At 45.7% G+C, this 19,503-nt stretch overlaps 1 protein-coding gene and 1 long non-coding RNA gene across 2 annotated transcripts in view; one reads left to right on the forward strand and one right to left on the reverse strand.

Moving 5' to 3' along the window:
* Positions 1-19,503, reverse strand: part of abd-A (abdominal A) — a 93,125-nt gene that overhangs the window by 41,460 nt on the left and 32,162 nt on the right. The window contains exon 3 of the transcript XR_004468555.1: positions 13,290-13,327. The gene's annotated coding sequence lies outside the window, so the exon portion shown is untranslated. The remainder of the gene's footprint in view (positions 1-13,289; positions 13,328-19,503) is intronic.
* Positions 4,516-10,443, forward strand: LOC117183398 (uncharacterized). The gene is made up of 2 exons (XR_004468556.1): positions 4,516-5,135; positions 9,684-10,443. It is a non-coding gene; the product is annotated as an uncharacterized lncRNA (long non-coding RNA).

A 19,503-nucleotide genomic window follows, 5' to 3' on the forward strand; every position in this document is an offset into this window, starting at 1 on the left:
ATTTCGATATTCTGTTTAGATTTGTTGCCTTTAGAAAAAGTGTTTAATGTTACCTTGTAAGAATAACGTATGAGTTCTTGTTTCTGTCTACATTTAAGAGGTAATTTTCATCTTTTCCACCTAGCTCTCTTTTGGTGGCAACTAATTGAACCCGATCCCAATTTTGTGTACACAGAAGGCGGTTGCCAAGTCGTCAGGTGGGCCCAACGAGCACGCGGGGCACATTTGCACAGCTGAAACCCGTTTGGTTTTACTTTAATTTGAGTTGGAAAATCAATTTAGACAATGTGCTGCAAACTTGCAGCCGGATTTCTCGTTGGAGTCGTCTCCCCGACCCGCCGCTAGGCCGAGAGACTTCCACTCAAAACTTTTCGCTCAAGCTGGAAAGAGCTCTCCCCGCGGCATTGGCATTTCTTTGGAGCCGCCACATTCCATCACAGCCGCCCATGCCCGCCAGACCGGGAGACGAGACCCTCTGAGGCTGAAAGTCTCCAATTCCAATGCTGACCAGCTCCCGCAGTCGCAGTCGCAGTCAGCGCTGCAGTCTGCAGCAGTCTCTGCCCTGATCTGCGCTGTCGACAACGTCGACGTCGACATCGTCATCGTCAGCGTCGGTTGTCTCTGTTGCCGGCGTTGACTATCGCGCTCGCTCCCACCAAAATGGCCGTTCTCGCTTCGTCTCCCTCGTACTCATCGCCGGCTGCATGTCTAGCTCTCTCTCTCCCTTTCTCGCGCGGCGGCTGTGCGAGCGGCACAGATGCAGCCAGCGGCGTGTGCGCAACAGGGTCCACACTATGCCGTGGCCGCGTGCCACGCCCATCCACCCACTCGCCCAGTCGTCCGAGTGTGTGGGGAGCCCTGCTCTGCTGGCTTTCTGCCTCTGACAGTCGGGCGGCTGAGGTCCGCTCGCACCGCCTTACCGCTTATCGCCCGCGTTTGCCGTCGGGCTGTTGTCGCTGCCGATGCCGATATCTCTTATCAATTCCCCACGAGGAGATGTGGAGCCGGGGAGAGGCACTTGACTCGACGCTTTCGACGCTTCGACGCTGGCAATTTCCAGTTGATTGGCTACACTCCTCGAGATTTTCGATATCTTGTCACGGAAAATTTGCATCCAGCCACCGCCTGTGGGTGCTTGCACTTACTGCAGGAGCATCAGCATCAGCAGCTGCTCCACTCATCCATGCGTACCCGTATCTGCCGCCGTATCCATTTCCTCCAGCAGTCCGTATGGTGCAAATGGCTTGAGCTTGTCGATGCGAAAAGTGAGAATGCAGTTTCGCATAATTTGATGCTTTCCAACTGCTGGCCAGGCTGCTCCCTAATCTCGCCTGCCCGCCCAGTCCGCCCTGGCTATGTCCCTGTTCCTGTTCCTAGCCCTCTCCGGCTCTGTGGCTGATGGTTGGAAGCGTCCTGCCAAGACAATGCCCGCTCTCATCGTAATCATGGCTGCAATGTAATGGCAAAGGGCCAAGAGTCTGTGTCCTCATCTTCCTCCTGGGCATCCCTTTCCTCATCGTGCTACGGTGGTTGTCCTTCGCTTGAATTGCACTTTTTTATGGCATTGCAATTAGGGGTAAGCGCATCGATGCACACACACACACACACACCCAAGCAGATAAAGGTTACCCATGTAAGGGAGAGAGAGAGGAGCACGAGCACACGGCTAAGGGTTGTTAATTATCTACCGAGGGTTGAACACTGACACTTACACCAGCACCAGGGCCGAATGCATAGAATGTACCTCTGAAAATAGCATATTGCAGTTCTCGGGAATGCTATACTAATACTTTTTGCTTGCAACTTGCTGGGAACTCCATTTCGATAGGGTGAAAATTACGAGCTCCCAGATAGTACATACATTGCGGAAATAGATATACGAGTATGTACATGGGTTGAATTTGATTTAAAATTTTTAATTTCCTTCGTAAATTCCAATACAAACAGCTTAATTAAGGACTCTTCACATTATTCTGGTTCTGATCGTTTAATTTCCTTGACTTGTTGTTTGTATTCTCTTCTGCTGATTAAGTCCGAAATGAAAATCCGATCGCTACGATTTTTGGTGTGGCGTTACTAATATTTTGGTTGAATATTTTTTCCAATCTTGTGTACCTTTTACCTTTGCCAATCATCACAAACAAGCTCTATAATTAAACACAATCTTTCGAGTTTTTATATTTTTTTCATTATTAAGATTATTTAATGCTTTTTGAGCGTAGACAGCATTCTCTATACGGGGCTGAAAGTGATTTTTTATGTAAATATTTAAGAATTTCCAGTTAAAGTTAGCTCAAGAATGTTGATAAATTAAGATATTAATAAATAAATGAATTAATAAATCATTCAACAGAGCTTTTACTTTTCAAACGTTCAAAAATTATTTAATTTTAGTTCAAATGTTAGGCAATTTTACCATTCCCTGGGACTGTAAAAGTGTTTGAAACTATTCAAGAGAAATTTAATAAAAGTCGAGTGCAAAATTTATTATCAACAAACGATTTATTAAATGACAAAACCAACAATAAAATCTCCAAGGCCTACAGTGCGCCTCTATCCCATTCCCAATCCCAATCCCAATCTCGTCCCAATTCCAGTTCCTGTTCCATCCAAAGCCAAAGCGGAATGTGAAGGTGGCCGGGATGGGGCTGGTGCTGGGCCAGGGAGTAGGCTAGGGTCAGAGGCAGGGGCGGCCGGACCTGGGGTCGGCAGTCCCATTGTCGTCGTATTTGCGCATTGTGCAGAAGAGTCGTAAAAATTTTTGCTGTCTACGTTCGAAATGAATGGGAAAATGGGAAAGGGAGGAACTGTGTGTTGGATAGCATGCAGATGCTGTATTCAGTGTGAAGAAGCGGACGAGCAGGAAGAGATCGGCACGAGAAGTTGGACGCGCGGCCAGCAAACAATTCTTGTAAATTTTACGAGCGCAAATATAATTCAAATGGTCATTAATTGCAACGAGAGCCCCAGCAACGACTCCAATGGCCGAAAGAGAGAAACCAAACTCTAGAAGTGGCCCATAAATGGACTTAGGTCCGGGTAAGGGTGAGGCCGGTGGTGGGGGTGGGGTTATGTACAATTCAACGAAGGCAACAAAGTCGAGGAGAGGAGCTTTTTCGAACTGTCAGCCGTGCAGCGCAAAAAGCACAGAAGCCGAACGAGCACCCGTCTGGGATATTTTCGAGGGAAATTTCCCAATTTCGAGTACTAAGGTAACTGTAACTGTAACTGCTTGTTGGCCATGCTTGGACAAAAGTACCAAAGCGGATAGACAGCTGGAGTCGACGAGCCTGTGTCTGTGTGTGCGTCTGTGTGGTAGCCGGAGGGAAATTTTACTGCACGTGCGTGTGGTACACACACATGCACGGATACGGAGATATTATCTATGACCACGCGGCACGGAGGGAAGTTAGCTGTGGCCGCTGCGCGCATGAACAGCAACTGAAAAGGCAGAACACACATACTCACACGGGGGGGCAGACGCAGACACAGATACGATATACGTGCGTTCACACAGATACTCGGGCGGGCCGTGGCTGGATATCTGTGAGATACGCACGGACACACAGACACCGCAGCGCTGCTGCCGTCGCAGTCGCAGCCGGCGATGCCGCCATCCCAGACCTGAGGCTCAGCGTCAACGGCGTACAAGAAATCGTCGGGCAACGGCTTCACATGGACGCAAAACGTCGAAAAGCAAACAACCGCAAAAAAGCCATCAGCTAAAAATAAAACTGCAACTTTAACACAACAGTGAAACGTTCTCAAGAACAGTGCAAAGTGTATCGGTGTATTTCAGTGATGACTAAATGAAAATGTCAGCTTTTTACTCGTTTTATTTCAATAATTTTCAATCATTTCAATTCATAAGTCTCGGAGCTTTCTTTTCCTACTTTGGTTCACCGTTAAGGCACATCCGGAAACAGGTTTGTGCGTGTTCGTGCACGAGTGTGAGTGAGCATGCTTGCACGCGTAAACCAGTTTCCGGCCGGGCCCAATCGGGTGCATCCCACAGATGAGATGGCAGTAATGCAAAACGTGTGTGTTTTCCCTCTTTTCAGATCCAACCATCCCCGAGTGGAGGGAGCAACGGCTGGGGGCCCAACCGACGCCATAAACACCAAATAACAAATTCCCAGCCCATTCCCAATTTTAGTTTGTCAAGCAAACGTCGCATGTCAAGGTCTTATTAAGCGTTCAAGTTCGACTGGAGGTTCAAGTGCCAGTGCCAACGCCAGCCACCACCACGAGAAACTTCTTCAGCTGTTTCCAAGGAAAAGCCCCAACAAAATGTATTTCTGTGTGTGTGTGTGTGTCCGTATCTGTGTCTGTCTGTTTGTCGCTCTTTCTGTGTGCCATTGACATTGACTTATGGCCGTGTGGTGGCGGGGGGTTAGGGGGGTCGACGTCGACCCTTTGACAAAAAATTTGTTTTGTCGCTTTTGTGCTCTGAGTTTGTTCTCTCGCTTTTCGTTTCTCCTTGGCTTGTTTCTCTCTGCCTGCTACGCAGGTTTGTTTTGCTCTGCACACATATACACATACTACTCGAATGGCCTACGCGGAGAAAGAGAAAGAAAGAGAGGGATAAAGATAAGGGAGAGTGAAACAGAACGTCGTCTGGGATGATAAACGCCTCTGGTCTTTTTTGGCGGGCCCATGAATGAAACAATTGCCCGGAATGACTGACTAGCAGAATCGGAGACTGACAGAATGGGAGACTGGCAGACTGGCAGACTGATTGCTACCAATTGCCCACTGTGGCATGACAAGGTCGGGGGGAAAGTGCGGGCATGGGGGAGAGGAAAGCCGCCAGCAATAAACACTTTGCCACGACAAAAGTCTGATGATGTAGACGATGATGAACTAGATTCTGGGGATGATGCTGATGACGGCAAGGCTGATGATAATGGAAATGATTTTCATTGGCACGTTCCCCCATTTCATTTGGGCCTATCCTTCATTGGCATTGCGTTGTAGCCGGCCCTTAGCCTCACGTTGAATTCAGTGGGGCAGGTTATTTGTGTGCCTTCTTATACATATTTCCATTTGTTTTTGAATCATTTGTAGTTCTTTTCTTTATCATTAGAAAGAGTCTTCTATGAATTTAGTCTGACTGGAGTCCGCTGCACATATGGGTGAGTTTCAAAGCTAATCGTATTTTTGCGATGTATAACATCAGCTTCATTTATCCTCTTTAAAGAAGTTACAATTCCAAAATTAGCCCCTTTTAACTTTTGCGAAGCTCGCACGGCCCGCGGGGCGTATGCGCAATAGAGCTGCGCATCAAGTGCTCGGCTAGAAATTGCTCAAATTACTCCCTGGCTACTTATTAGCGGCTCTAAATCAAGCTTTGACAGACCAGACCATCCAGTTTACGAGCTGCAGTCGAATTTTTCACATGCTTATAAATCAATCAGATCGGTCTCAAAACGCCATCCAGAGACCGGCCCCCGACAAAGATCCCGACCCCTACCCCTACCCCTACCCCGACTCCGACTCCGACTGCGGGCCAAGCTAAATCGTAAACTGCAACAGCAATGGACGAGCAGACGACAGCCATAAAGTTAACTTTTACGACTGCCGACGCATAATTACGAACTCTCGCACCTACACGGACACGGCCACGGCTACGGCCACGGACATTCAGGGGCGGTTTTCAACACACACACATGCACACATTGAGGCATAGCCATACCCACCCCTCTCATAGAGGTCCTCAGGAGCAGCAAAATGGCAAACAGCCCATCTGATTTACCTCCTTTTATCCCAGATTTGATTGCGATATTCAGGACTCCTCCTGATGCGGACAGATGCAGGCGCGACGCATCACCGCACAGGCCGCACATGTGGCACATGTAGAATACAGTGAACACTTCTTACAGAGAACATCATCCAATTCGCTGAGCTTTGGGTTGATTCCGTATTACATCTGCCAGACTCTATTCTATCTACTTCGTATGCAATGCTCACTGCACAGATCGGTTGACAATATGGCGAATTATGCTATTTTTTTCGCAATTTATCACCCTGCTAGCCCTGCCATGATTTATATATTTGATTCCAGGGGTGGTTGTGGGGAGGGAGGGATGGTTTGCTAGATATCGAAGATGGGGAAATTTGAATTTGATGCCATGCGGCACACATCGCTCGAAAAGGTGGAGATCTCAATGGTGTGGGTGGCCTTGGGAATCATCAAATTGTCGGGCTCGTCTTGAACCCTGGATTCTGTAGCTCCGACTGCATAAATTGCGGAGAGACAGACAGACTCTGACAGAGGCAGTGGGGGAGCAGAGGTCGTCTAATTTGGTCATTCAAATTGCAGCTCAGACAAGAGGCAATCATGATGGCTGCCGCTGCTGCTGCTTCTGCTTCTCTGTGGAGCATAAATTGCACACTAATTGTGTCCATTTCTGTGCTCCGCTTTTGTTTGCCGGAGATGACACCGCAGACCCACCCACAGCCTCCCACCCACTCGGCAGTCCAGCCCTGGCCATTAGTCGTTTTAATAAAACAAAATAAACTAAAACACAGTGGCTGGCTCTGTGCGCAAGTGTCGTGGCCATCTTCAACCTCAACCTCAATCCCAGCCACCTCACTCCCTATCTCCATCTCTATCTTAGTTTCAGTTTCAGTCCCAGCCCCGGAATCGGTCTCTGTCTCTTGCTCTGTCATCCTCCTCTGTGGCACTCCTCGGCGCTGTCGCTGTCGCCAGCGTCCCGTGTTTAGTTTGGGTGTGAAATCTAATTTGAAAAGTTTGTGTAGTCGTTTTGATGCCGGAGCGCACTCAGCAGCATATGCTACCCGCCGCTCCGGTTTTCTTTTCTAATTTTGTTTGCAAGTCATTGACGCAATATTACCCAGCTCCCCTGCCTCCTCCACCCGACAGCCACTCCTGTCCACCGGCTGCGACTCGAACATTTTATAGGAACCGCAGAGAGAGCACACTTGCCAGGCATCGAACGTGAGCATTCTGAAATTTAAATTAGACTTTATATCAAATATGTAGTTTTGGAGTGGTCTGCTCAGGGGCAGAACGGGCAAGGGGTTCTTGAAATGGGAAATAGTTGTTTCAGAAGCAGAAACACAATACGAAAGTAAAAGATATACTGAGAAAGGATATTGGAATGAAGACATTTTAAAGTAAAACGCATTTTGAATTAAAAGAAATATCAATTTCTGGAGTGCTAATATCGAGACAAAGAAATTATTTGTAGATCAACACATTCTTTCTGGATATTACTATATTTTCTTCTATAAGATTAATATTGTAATGCCAATGTTATGCGAGTTTTAGCAAGATGGTGCTTTTGCAGCTGCCAGAGCAAAGTCAATCCGAGGTGAAACAAATTTAAAACTAAATTAAACTTCAATTCGTGAGACATAATCCCTGATGGGCGATAAAGAAATATACGCGTAGGTCTTCGCCCGAGACTCCAGAGCAAGAACAGAATGGAATGGAATAGAATAATTGAGAATACAAAAAAAGAAGAAAAAAGGAAAACTCATTTGAGAACTACGCCCCAAAGACAGGACGCAGAGGTGGCAAGTGCAGACGCAGCAACGAAGCCTTGAAGCCTTGAAGCTACGGGAGAGGAGGCAAGGAACCCCTTGCTCGCTGGCAACTTTACAATTGTTGCAAGCGTCTGTGGGTTGTGTGATGGGTGTGGGTGTGTCTGGAATGAGCTCGGGCTGCTCACGAGCGTGGAAACAATCAACTGAAAGCGTTGATGGTGACGGTGACGATGGCTGCGTTGTGGTCCAGAGCCAGGCCAGGTACAATAGCTGGGAGGGGGCTGGGGCTGGGGCTGGGGCTGGTGCTGCGGCTGTGGTTGTGGTTGCCCAGGGTGGGAGTAGCATGCGTCTGCTGGCAACAATGGCGCAATGGCGTCTGTAATTCCGAGCAATTGTTTCCGTTTTGTCCGCGACGCCGTGACTGTCCCTGGCATCATATGCCACACACAGGAGACTCATCTTCAGTATTCGGCTCCATTTCCATCCGTTTAGCACCTTTGGCCACGTTGGCAACGATTTGCCATAAAGTCACGTTCCGCAGTATCGGACGATTTGGGGTACAAGAGATTTCTTGCAGATCCGTTGGCGGTGGTGGTCCATCTCCATCCCTTAGGATGCTTAAGTCACTGCTCCACACGGCTCGTTGCTTCAGCAAATTGTCGCACATTCTTAAGGGAGATTCAGCAGGGAGACGCTCTCCAGGCCCAACCATCCCAAAACCTGAAACTGAATCCGCCCAAGGCGCTCGTTATGTGGGCGGATGCGTCTATATCTCTCTGTCTGTCCGTCCGTCTGTGTGCACGTCCTAGGGGAGTCGGTCGGAGCAGGGAGGCAGCATTTTGCATTGGAATTTGCTTTGCCAAATGCCACCATTTAGGGTTGTGCCAATAAAAAAATGATATTTATGGATGTAACGGCCGTTTTGTGTGTACGCCCTCTCTTACCCGCACCCCACCCGTACCCGCTCCAGACATATCCCCTGACAAGCCCACCAGCCACAAGACGTTCAAAAGAAGGCCGAGCACAGTGGGTGAAATCAATACATTCATTGACAGAAAGGAATCGAATCGAGGTCGATTTTATAATTATTATAAGTACAGTACATCAATAGGATAGAAAAAAGCAGTTCAGTTCCTGAAAAGTAAGTTTCTTAAAGCTTATAAGTAATTTAGAATCAAAATCCAATATTGGTTTGAGCTGAACGAAGATTAGAAGATGGAATCTAATTAAATTAAATTTTTGGGCCTAGTAAAAGATAGAAGTTGTCTTCGCATAAATCGATGTTTCAAATGTGCGTGTTTTCGAAACTATAGACAGAGCAACAAGGCCTTGAGGCTGCTCTAAAAACCAAACGAGTACGGGGTCGAATTTTCCGCCTCTCGGTGTGTAATTTTCCAGTTTTCAATATCAGTATTAGTCTACTTGATGTATATTTCCGCTTTGCCCATAATAGATCGAAAATCTATAACCAAATTTCGCTTTCTACAAAAGAAATTTCAGTTCCAAGAAGCGATAGTCTGTTGTTTTGCCACTGTGCTTAGGGGTTGCCTTTGCACACAAATGAAATCTCACAGGCATAACGAGCTCATGACTCTCTACTGGCAAGGGTTGGGCACGGCCCAGGACTCGCACACAAAAGCACCAGCGACACATAGGCAAATATATAGTGGCTGAGACTTGGGCGGCACATACACATAGAAAAATATGGCACGTACTCCCCGAAAGCCATAAGTTTACGTTTTATATCGGGCAAACTGTGCGATATTATAAATTTTGAATTTTATCTCAGGCATTAGATTGCCAGAGAGTTGCCTGGTTGGCTGCCCCAGCTCGTGGGGCTGGGTCCTCGCTCGGTTCGGGTGGCGCCTAGTGCTCGAGCCGCCCCTTTCTTATTTCGGATTAAATGAAAGGACGTGCTCCTGAGCGTAAGTAGGGGCTGCGACAGACGTCGGGAAAGACGGAAGGACGGAAGGCAGGAGTGGTTAGGGCAGGGTAATGGATGGCAACAAAGGGTGATTATCGCGATTGGTGAAATAGTTGTGGCACTAGGGGCAGAATGGGTGGCAGCGGCAAGGGGAATGCTAATGCCAGGTATCTGGGAACTTTGTGCGTGGTCGTAACTTATTAAACTTACTGTTCTTTCTCCCATCTTTCTCCCTGTCTACTTCCAGGACCCGGAGCAGACAACAAATGGCAGGAGTGAAGGTGGACAGCAAAGGACTGAGCGCACGTCTTCTGTGACAAGTGTTGGCTAAAAGTCTGAGGTTGTTGCAATCATTTTCGATTCTCCTCCCCATTCTCGCTACCTTTCGTTCCCCCTTGGCCCAGGAAAAACTGAAAACTCTGAAGGGACAAAACACCAACCACCGCGTTCAGAGAGAGGCACAGGAGCAGAGGACGACCGGAAGTCCCCTGGCCGTGGCCGTGGGCAGAGGAAAACGCTTGTAAAACGAGCACACGAGAGAGCACGAGCCCCGAGGCAGTACGAAGGCTGAAAAGGAAACGACAATTACGAGGACATGCCGGCCTGTTGGTCCTGCGGTCTAGTCAGTCACAGCCGTGCAATCGTCGGGACAACACGCGGATATCGTTCGCTCGACTCTAGAACTGACAACTTTGAATCGAGAGCCGGGGGCTGCAACCACATCTGCGGATCCTTTCGACTGCACTCGTAATTTTCTTTCAGCGGTTATGTAGGATGAACCTGTGCGACTTCGTATACGTATACTGAATGTATCCTGAGTGTATCCTATCCGGTATACCTTCAGTATACGTAACACGAGGAAACACCAGCAACGCGGGATACGTCGAACTGAAACCGAGCACTGTGATTTATTCTAGCACTTTTTAACACTTTGTCTTAGCCGTTTTCTCACTTTTCACCTTGTAATCGAAATAAAATAGTTCACAAAATACCACTTTAAAATCAAATCCTTATAATCGTGTTTTTAATCATTTGGATCGGGTGGGGTCGGGTCCTTCTCTTCGCTCTGAATGGCTAGATGGATGTCTTGGAAAACCTGTTGCTTTCGACGGCCAGACGGTCCAACAGCTGACTTGAACTTGGCTCCGCAATTATGCAACAATGCGGTTCGACGAGGACTCAACGGTCTGGGACGAACCGAATAATTAGCTCTAACGATTTGTTGCAACAGTACAGATAACACATTTGATTTCAGTTTATTTATGCAGTGAAATAATTTCATGATTTTTTAGCTTAATAAAAAGACTATTGGAGACAATAATTTATTAAAATTAACGAGGCTTTAAAGACAACAAAAATAGAATGCCTATAAATTAAAATTGCATGTTATACACCATTAAACATCTGTTGATAGCCTCATTATAGCCGCATATCTCAACAAAATAAATAATTCTGCTAAATGTATCAAATTGTCAGAAAAGTTATATTGTAGAAATACAGAAATATAATAAAAGATAACATGTTTTTCCAGTTTTGTTCACAATAGAAATGCTAAGAGAAGAATGGGTGATTCGCACAATCTACAATATCCTATTCCAATCTACTGATATCAGTCCTTACACGAGGAGCAATGAACTGGCGATGTGCTGAGAAACTTAGCTGTCGGGCCTATCTATGCCTATATGTGATCGAAAGATGGAATCATCTATCTTTCCGTCTATCTGGTGACATTTCGCTTTATTCGGCAACGACAGCGACGGCCGGCAGCTGTAAGCTGGAGAGCGCCACCTATTGCACAAAAGGCGCAGCGGCTATTTCGATTATTTGGCGCGCACAATCATATTCGAACTTCGAAGACCTGAATGTCTTATAAGAAAAGGAGTTGGCGAATCTTCGGAGTTAATTAATAGATAATTTTTAGATGAATGGAATTATGAAAGTAATGACAAATGATGGTCTTGAATTATCGAATTAGATAGACATATGTACACATGTATGTATATTTGTTGGTACGTATCTGGAAATATGTTTTCTACTTTCCTCGTCGTCCGGCAAGCCATTGAACCTCAGCTGGTTGGCAACGGGCGAAGTGCTGGAAGGCGAACGGGGAGCATACAAAGTATTTCATTCTCATATTCAGGCACGCTGTGGCAATGGAATGAGGCGGTGAGGGGCGGGGAACAGGCAACCGCAGAGATAACGAAACCAAAACGAAACTCGCTCGACAACAAGTAAATGAATTTATGAGCAAGCCCAGCCATGATGGCCGCACCGAAGGAGAGCGCAAAGCAGAGACCGAGAGCATTTAATTCGGCCATATTTGATTTTGGAAATGCTGTCATTGCTGTGGTTCCTGTTCTTCTTGTGTGCTGTGCTCGTTTTTCGGGGTGGTTTTGCTCGCCCGCAGTGCGGCTGCTCCGCTCATCTCTTCTTCTTCTTCGTCTGCCGGCATTCTCCCTCCTTCTCCTTCTTATTCGTGAGTATCTGTATCTGTATCGTATCCATTGTTGATTCCGCCGGCCTTTTCCTATTCTATTCCCATGGACTGTAGCTGTTCAAGCGGCTGAGCCATTCCATTGAGCCATGGCTTTAACGTTTGGTGTAATTTCTTGGCTCATAGCTTGCACAGAACAGTGGGGATGGTGGAGCTTAATGCCCGGCTTTCGAGGCCCAATCATGGCATGTTAATCTCTTATTAATTTTACGGTTTCGCTATTGGGGAACTGTGTGCTAAACACGTCTTTAAAAACAAATAAATCAATTGCATGTCGTCTGCCGCCCCTTCAGAATTATGCTGTATTGAGACTCACCTTTCAATACAATACTTTATCAGTATACCAGCACTGTTCCTATGTTTATGTATATTAATATGCAACGGGAGGCTTATGAGGCTAAATGGCCATCGATTAACAATAAAATTGCCGATTTACGATTTACGATTGCGCCTATAAAATCTTGATTCGCTGGAGCTGGAGCTGGAGTCAAATTGGTCGCACGTAAACGCTGAGTAGTATCGAAGCGAAGTGGGTTGGTGATTGGACAGGGGGTTGGCCTGGGGCCTGCGTCTTCGTGGCCGCACTATATAATCTATAAATATCGCTAGCAGAATTCATGGGAGAGTCGAAACATGTCGAATATTGATTTACGACCTATGGATGGCTTGAAATTGCTAATGAGGTAAAAGAGAATATTGCAAAATACATATACATATATGATAAAGAAAGAAAAAAAATCAGGAGCCGAGGTTGCACCTTCTTTATTTCAATTATTAACTATCTTCTAAGATTTTTTTTATGCCTGATTTTTTTAAGTTTTATTAGAGAATATTCAATATTATTATATATAACAAATTTGTGCTCCATGTATCTTAGAGCACGCCTCCTGCCCCCGTACATCTACATGTTACTTTTCAATAGCTTCAAAGATTAATGAAAGAGTGAACCAATTCTGAAGAAACATTACTGAATTATTTCAGTGCATACTAGCATATTAACACAAATACGAACATTAGGCTGGACTATCTTCAGATAGTCGTTCCCACCATCATTTTCTGCCACTTTCTGGCAGAATTTTTGTTGAAAGAACTAAGCTGTTAGTTGATCCGTCATTTGGGTTTCATCCATCTACGACTACTACATATCTATCCAGAATCAAACAGTTTCAATCTATACCCATTGCTGAAATATGATGCTGATCATTCCGATATTTTTTAACATACATATGTAGGATTGGGTCTATGGTAGGGATCAGATCATAAAAGTTTGACTGGTTCCCAGCCAAGCGGGTGATGCATGCGAATGTGGCATTGTAGAAAATAAAGTAATTGCTTATCGACTGCTATCTTGGTACTTACGAGAGAGTCCAGAGTCCCGACTGGGGTACCTGGAAGAGCTGCAAAGAAACGGAAAGAGAACGAGTCGCATTATGAATCTTTGCAAGGCACTAAACTTATTCAAATCGTCAATTATTACTCTGTCATGCAATTGCAGTTATTCTCTGGCTGATTTGTGCGTCTCGACTTTGGACACTGATAAGGCGCAATGAACTCCATGAGACTGTCTTTGTCGTTTGGGGCCGGGGAGGCCGCCCGAGGGCCGAGATTTTTAGGCTGAGCAAGGCGGGGCGAGAGCCAGTGCCAGGCCGAATCATGAAAGACAATTCTGTCAGGCCTGAAGGAGGGATATGGTGCCGTAATTTATGCATTCTTTGTTCTGCCTGTCGTGGCACTCATGATATTTACTTTTAAAAACAACAGAGATATATACATATATTGTATATACAAGCCAACGTGCACTTGGCATGGCAGACAACAGCACGCACTGCGACTTGGAATGGGATTGGGTCTCGGTCTGGGTCTGGGTCTGGGATTGCGATTGCCACTGACCACAGCAAAGCATTCTGAATTCTGAATATGTAATTACATTTGCACATCGGGGGACAGCGGACTCTGGGCCATAAGACATCGGAAAGGGCAATAAATTGAAGCCAAGTGACAGGCGTCATTTCGAAATTCTCTCAGACACGATATGGAGTCAACTCTGGTCCTGAGTGGGTAGGATATGTCCATATACCAGTGTGTGTGTGTTTCAATCTAAGAATAAACAAAGACGTACATCACGGTGTTTGTTGCAACAGAAAACGGGAGAACCGCGCTCGGGGATTCTCTTCTCCGACCTCGAAATCATAATTCAACATTTTATGGCCGTTTAAGTGCCATTAAGTCAACTCTTTCCTCACCGCGCCTTGCCCGCGGCGCTCTCCGAGGACGAGCCACTTTCGGTTTTCCTTGAACATTTTCTGCCGGCAATTAAATATTTTGTAATTGCAACTCTTTGACGTAGCAGAACGGAACTAAACGGAACGGGACGGAACCCGACCGACCCAAGCAATTTGGATTTTTTAGATTTTCACTCTATTTGCGGTGCTGTGCCCACACAGCACATCAGCAGCACACCCAGGCGACCCAGGCAGACATCCATTAAAACTGCTTTATGATCTCTAAAAACGAAAGCGAGAGTTTCCAGAGTTTCTAGAGGAGGCAAGCCAAAACTCCGAAGATGGCAGGGAGGAAAACATGTGTAAGAGTTTCCTTTTTGCTCTGCATTTTGCTTTCCTTCCCGGATACGCTGCGGAAGGATTCATTTTTTTATGGGGCACTTTTCTGGCTGCTTGCTGAATTTTGCAACAAATTGTTTTATGACCCCCACAGCAGCGCGAACTAAAATTAGAGGAGAGCTATGGGCAATCTACTTCTGGAAGCCATAACACTTTCAGATATCATTGAATGGAGAAACACTGACGATTTTCGCCCACTGGTTGATAATCTTGATATTTGGACAAGTTACAGTTACTTAATTTTTTTGTAATTTGTTATTTAATCTTTATTTAATCGATCTTAAGAATGGAGAATTCGAGAATTGCGTATTTGGACGAAAGCCCCATACAGTGTCGAGAATCCGAATCAAGCTTAAGGAATTTTTTACAGAAGTATTTAACAATAAACACATAATCTCAAAAGATTCTGAACTAAATAATGTCTGTGTTGCTTTAATGTAAGGAATAAACGTTCGGAGACCTAGTTTTATTTTGACACGGTCTTTATATCGTTTAATATCGTATGTATAATCAATACAATATTCTTATTTAAGTTAATAATAATAATAATTAATAATTATAATAATATTGTAATAGTTAATTCTTCAACTATTTCCCTTTGAATTTATATACATAAGTATTGGATATTGTATTAAGATTCATTAGGAAACTTTAGTTGGACTGATATCTAAAAAAGTATATCCATTTTTATTAAGATTAGCAATAAAAATTCTGACGATTCCATCATCGGCCGAAGTGTCAAATCGGTTTTTCACGAGACCAAAATCAATATCTGGAAACAATCTCTGGTTCTCCTCATGAAACAATGCGGAAACATGGCCAAGAAGACAAAAGAAAGTTTTGAAGTATCACACGGAATCATTCTGTGTCTGGTCGCAGCATTTGATTAGAGCAGTCCAAGCCACGCCCTGCACTGAACCCTCCGCCCCCGACTCCCAATGGCGAACGGCTTCCACTTACGTTTGTGCTGTTCGAATGCGTCTAAAGTAAACATTTAATTGCGCCATTAATTGCGCGGCAAGTGTGCCAGATGCACATGCTCGCCCTGGGGAGGGATCCACAGATCCGCAGGAAGGGAGTATCACGGGGGGGAGCACTGCCTGCCTAGTGGCCAGAGAAAACAAACAAATTCCACTGGTTAAGTGCCCAGCGGCTCACTCGACAACCACCAGAAGAGTCTCGGCACCCCACCAAACTCAGAGATGCTCTGCAGCAGGCCCCAGGCCCCAGGCCGCTGACTTTACGAGCATTTGAGTCTTCCATTAAGGCGCTCCGGGCTCTCTTCCCCGCCCCGCCCTGGCTCCCGCTTTCTCCAGTCCTGATCTTCCTCCCTTTCTCGCCTGCGAAGGCTGTCTCTGTCTCTGTCTCTACCTCTAGATCTGGTTCCACCTTGCCACCGATGGAGTCGCTCGGCAACTTCTGGCGCATTAACTTTGTGTGTTTAATGCGGAGAATTATTGTCGATACAATCGACTTTTTACGACGCTTAAGTTGACAGTTTTCTGCGGATGTTCCTGCATTATTGTTTGCTCGTCTTCTCGATCTTCCCGCCCCTCTTTTTGACATTGGGCTGGTCGATGCTTGTCCATGCTGGACGGTGCTACCAATCGTCCAAGCCCATCGGAATTCATTTCATTATTGTTCTATAACCATAATATGAATCAATTAAAGGTCTCTTCTGAGAAATCAAGGAAAAGACTTCTCATCAGTTAACCAAAATAAAGGGAAAAAATTGCCAGAATTGGAAATGGCGGAAATGATTTATTTAATTTTTTTTTTCTGAGCAATTACGTCTTTTCGTCAGATAAATATTGTATATAGGAAGACGGATATTGCAAGATAATATTTTTATGTAGTTTAAAACGGTTTTTAGTTTTGTTGCTGACTCAATTTCACGTAAGATATTGTTGTCATTGGAACCATATTAGATCGAATTGAAATGTCGTTTTTGTAATAACTTGGACCAGTTGGGGACCACAAGTTTTCTTCGCTCAGCGTGAGGTTTTGAGCATTTTATAGCTCCTGCCGGAGGTCTTTTGCAAGGACTTTTCTTGTTGTGAGATGTAGTCAAGTAACTACTCTAATAATTTACTATAATCAATCATGCTCGATTATTATACACCACGTCCACAGTAATGAGATGAGAATTGCAAAGCGATATGGTCCAGAATACTATAATTATTAAATAATGAATGTATCGCATTTAGCAGAGTATAAAATATACTATTTTAGCCTATTTCCACTTTAAGAGCTTAGTAGCTTGTTGGCTGGGCATTCATAAAGATATATATAAAGGTGAAACCACAATTTGAATGTTTATCAAGCAGGTGTTAATCTTTGAATGTATATGCGCTATTCCCGACTTCCGATTAAACATCACAGCCCAGAGTCAATATAAACCTAATCGAATGGAAAACAAAAGCAGCAATTAACATTAAGCCCTTCAAAGGGGCAGGCAGGTCGCCAGTCTGAGGTGGACCCAGTGCCCGGTTCGGTATCTGCGGGTAGTTCCTCCTCCACTTTCGATCTTTTCCAGCCTGCGCCTGCGCTACTCCGCCCGAAAACCTGCGCGGCACGACCCATGGGAATTTATTTCACATGAGTCTGTGCTTGAGAGCTGCTGTTTGCCAATTTCAAATTCTGTGGCATAAGCACACGCACACCCCTCCCCTCCACCCATCACCCATCCCATCACCATCCCAAACCGGCGTGCGAGCCGAGCTACATTAAATTTTAGAAAACACAAAATGCCGCTTTTCGTGTTGCTTGGCAAACAATTTCCCATAAATTTACGGTGAAATACAACCAACAATATGAACAAATGCAACGAGGGGGACTGTAACTGGGAGCAGGACTGGTGGGAGTGTCAGGAATGGTAGGGGGGGCATGAGTGGGGAGTACACCAAAGGTTGTGCCTGGGTAGGGTGTTTCTTCATTTTTTGGCAAGCCCGAAAATGTATTCCAGACACGCATCGGGCCATTTTGCAAACGTGCCACCGAATGAGACTCAGCCTGGTCCCCTGCCCCACTCACCCTGCCCCTGTCAACCGGGCAAACATACAACCGCAACGACATCCGCCTCCGCACTCAGGAGGACCCTTCGCCCTGGACCCAGGACCCAGGATCCTTTCCGGCTGACTTTGCTTTTATTTTCCCTCCCCATCGCCGGAGGGGGAGGGACATCCCCCAACATCAAATCACGAACGGAAAGAAGTACAAACTTTCTTTTTTTGAGAGAAATAAGTAAACTTTGAACTTGGCAGACAAAAAATTACTTACTTCTGGGGAGAGGGACACAGTGGAGTCGATGCCTCCCCAAAGACCCCAGCATAGTTTTCCATATTTTTCCTCCTTTTTACATTTTATAATCGCGCCCGTTGCAAAATATATGAAATAAATAAATAATAAAATGCACTGGCTCCTCTGGAGCGGGAAATAGGGATGCCCAGCGCCATTTGCCTTTGCCTGTCTCCCGGCTCATTTATACTGCCCCGCTCCCAACGAGGTTGGCAAAAGTTTTCCTGTTATTGAAGTTTTTGTTGCTGCTCCTGTCGGACCAAAGATACTTTGCGTTTGTAACTTATGGATACGACAGCAGCAGCAGCAGCAGTGGCAGGTGAGCAAATTTCGAGGCATGGAACGAGGATGAGGGCGAGGACGAGGACGAGGGCGTTGCCCACCTTAGGATGCTGGCGTGTAATTTGTATCTAATCTTGCCTCATGTTTATATAAAAGCAACGACAGCCGGGGAGAGCGCTCCCTGCTCGTACCGGGTTTCACGGGGGCAACTATGGCTCTATGGTGGCCCACACAATTTCTGCAATATGGCACTGGCACTGGCACTGGCCCTGGCTTTGGAGGGAGGGTGTGTTGTGGTGTGCCTGTCCTTCATCCTTGTCCAAGTTACAGTCGAGTCTGTCTCGGGGTCTAAGTGGAACTACATACATATATTCATAGGGGCTGGGGAGGCGAGGCGGACAGAGAGCGGACAGCCGGCGGGTGGGTTTTTGGAATTTTAATAAAATTGCAACATATTCAACTAAAGATAGATACTTTTCGTGTAATTTACGATGATGGCAGAACAGCAATGATGTCGAACGATAGCGAAACGACAAAACTATTCTGAGGAGGAGGGAGAACGAGGAGGAGCTCTTGGAGGCACTTTCCCAGAAGGGGCAGGGGCGAGAAATCAGTGACGAAAATCAGCTTTAAGAATCCAATTTGAAGGAAAAGTCACACAGTTTTACTATAATTCCTTTACCATTTATATTGATTTTGAGAATATATTAGTTTGGTGGATAATTGGTGGATATTTAAGCTGTCCCAATGAGGAATGCGATACGATATATTTGCATAGGTTTAATAGATCTTGTTTTCACTATATTATGTTCTGAAGGCAAAAGCTATTAGTGATATGTTCTGTATATGAGAATCTGAAATAATTGAGAAAGTTTTCTCCGTCTTGGTCATCCCATCGCGAATTCATCGCTTCATCCAACTACTCATCCAACTTATTTCGTGGGGCACTCAAGACGACTCGACTTGACTCTCGTTAACTGAAGTCGTGTAAATGTCCCGGTCTTTGGCTTACTTATTGATGAGCTCAACGGCACGTTGACATGAAAATCCCCAAAAAAACATGGACGCGGAGGGAGGGGGAGGGGGGAGCACCAAAGTGCCTCCTTAATTTTACCCAATTGATCAATTTAGCGCTACTGGCTGGGAGGATGCGCATATGCAGATGGATGTGTCGTTGCCGATGATTGGGCCACCAACTCAGCCCGAACCCCTTAATACGTATAATGGCAATCATCATGCAAGCGGGAGTCGGCAGGACGGGCCTAATGTAATTGCAAAGGAGGAAGGGTCGAGCAGTAGCAGCGGCACAGTAATTGCACGTGGGTGTGGGTGGGGGTGTGGGGTGTGGGTGTGGGTGGGTTCATTTGCGCCAA

The sequence above is a fragment of the Drosophila pseudoobscura genome, chromosome 2 (assembly GCF_009870125.1).
Source record: "Drosophila pseudoobscura strain MV-25-SWS-2005 chromosome 2, UCI_Dpse_MV25, whole genome shotgun sequence".
Lineage (NCBI taxonomy): Eukaryota > Metazoa > Arthropoda > Insecta > Diptera > Drosophilidae > Drosophila > Drosophila pseudoobscura.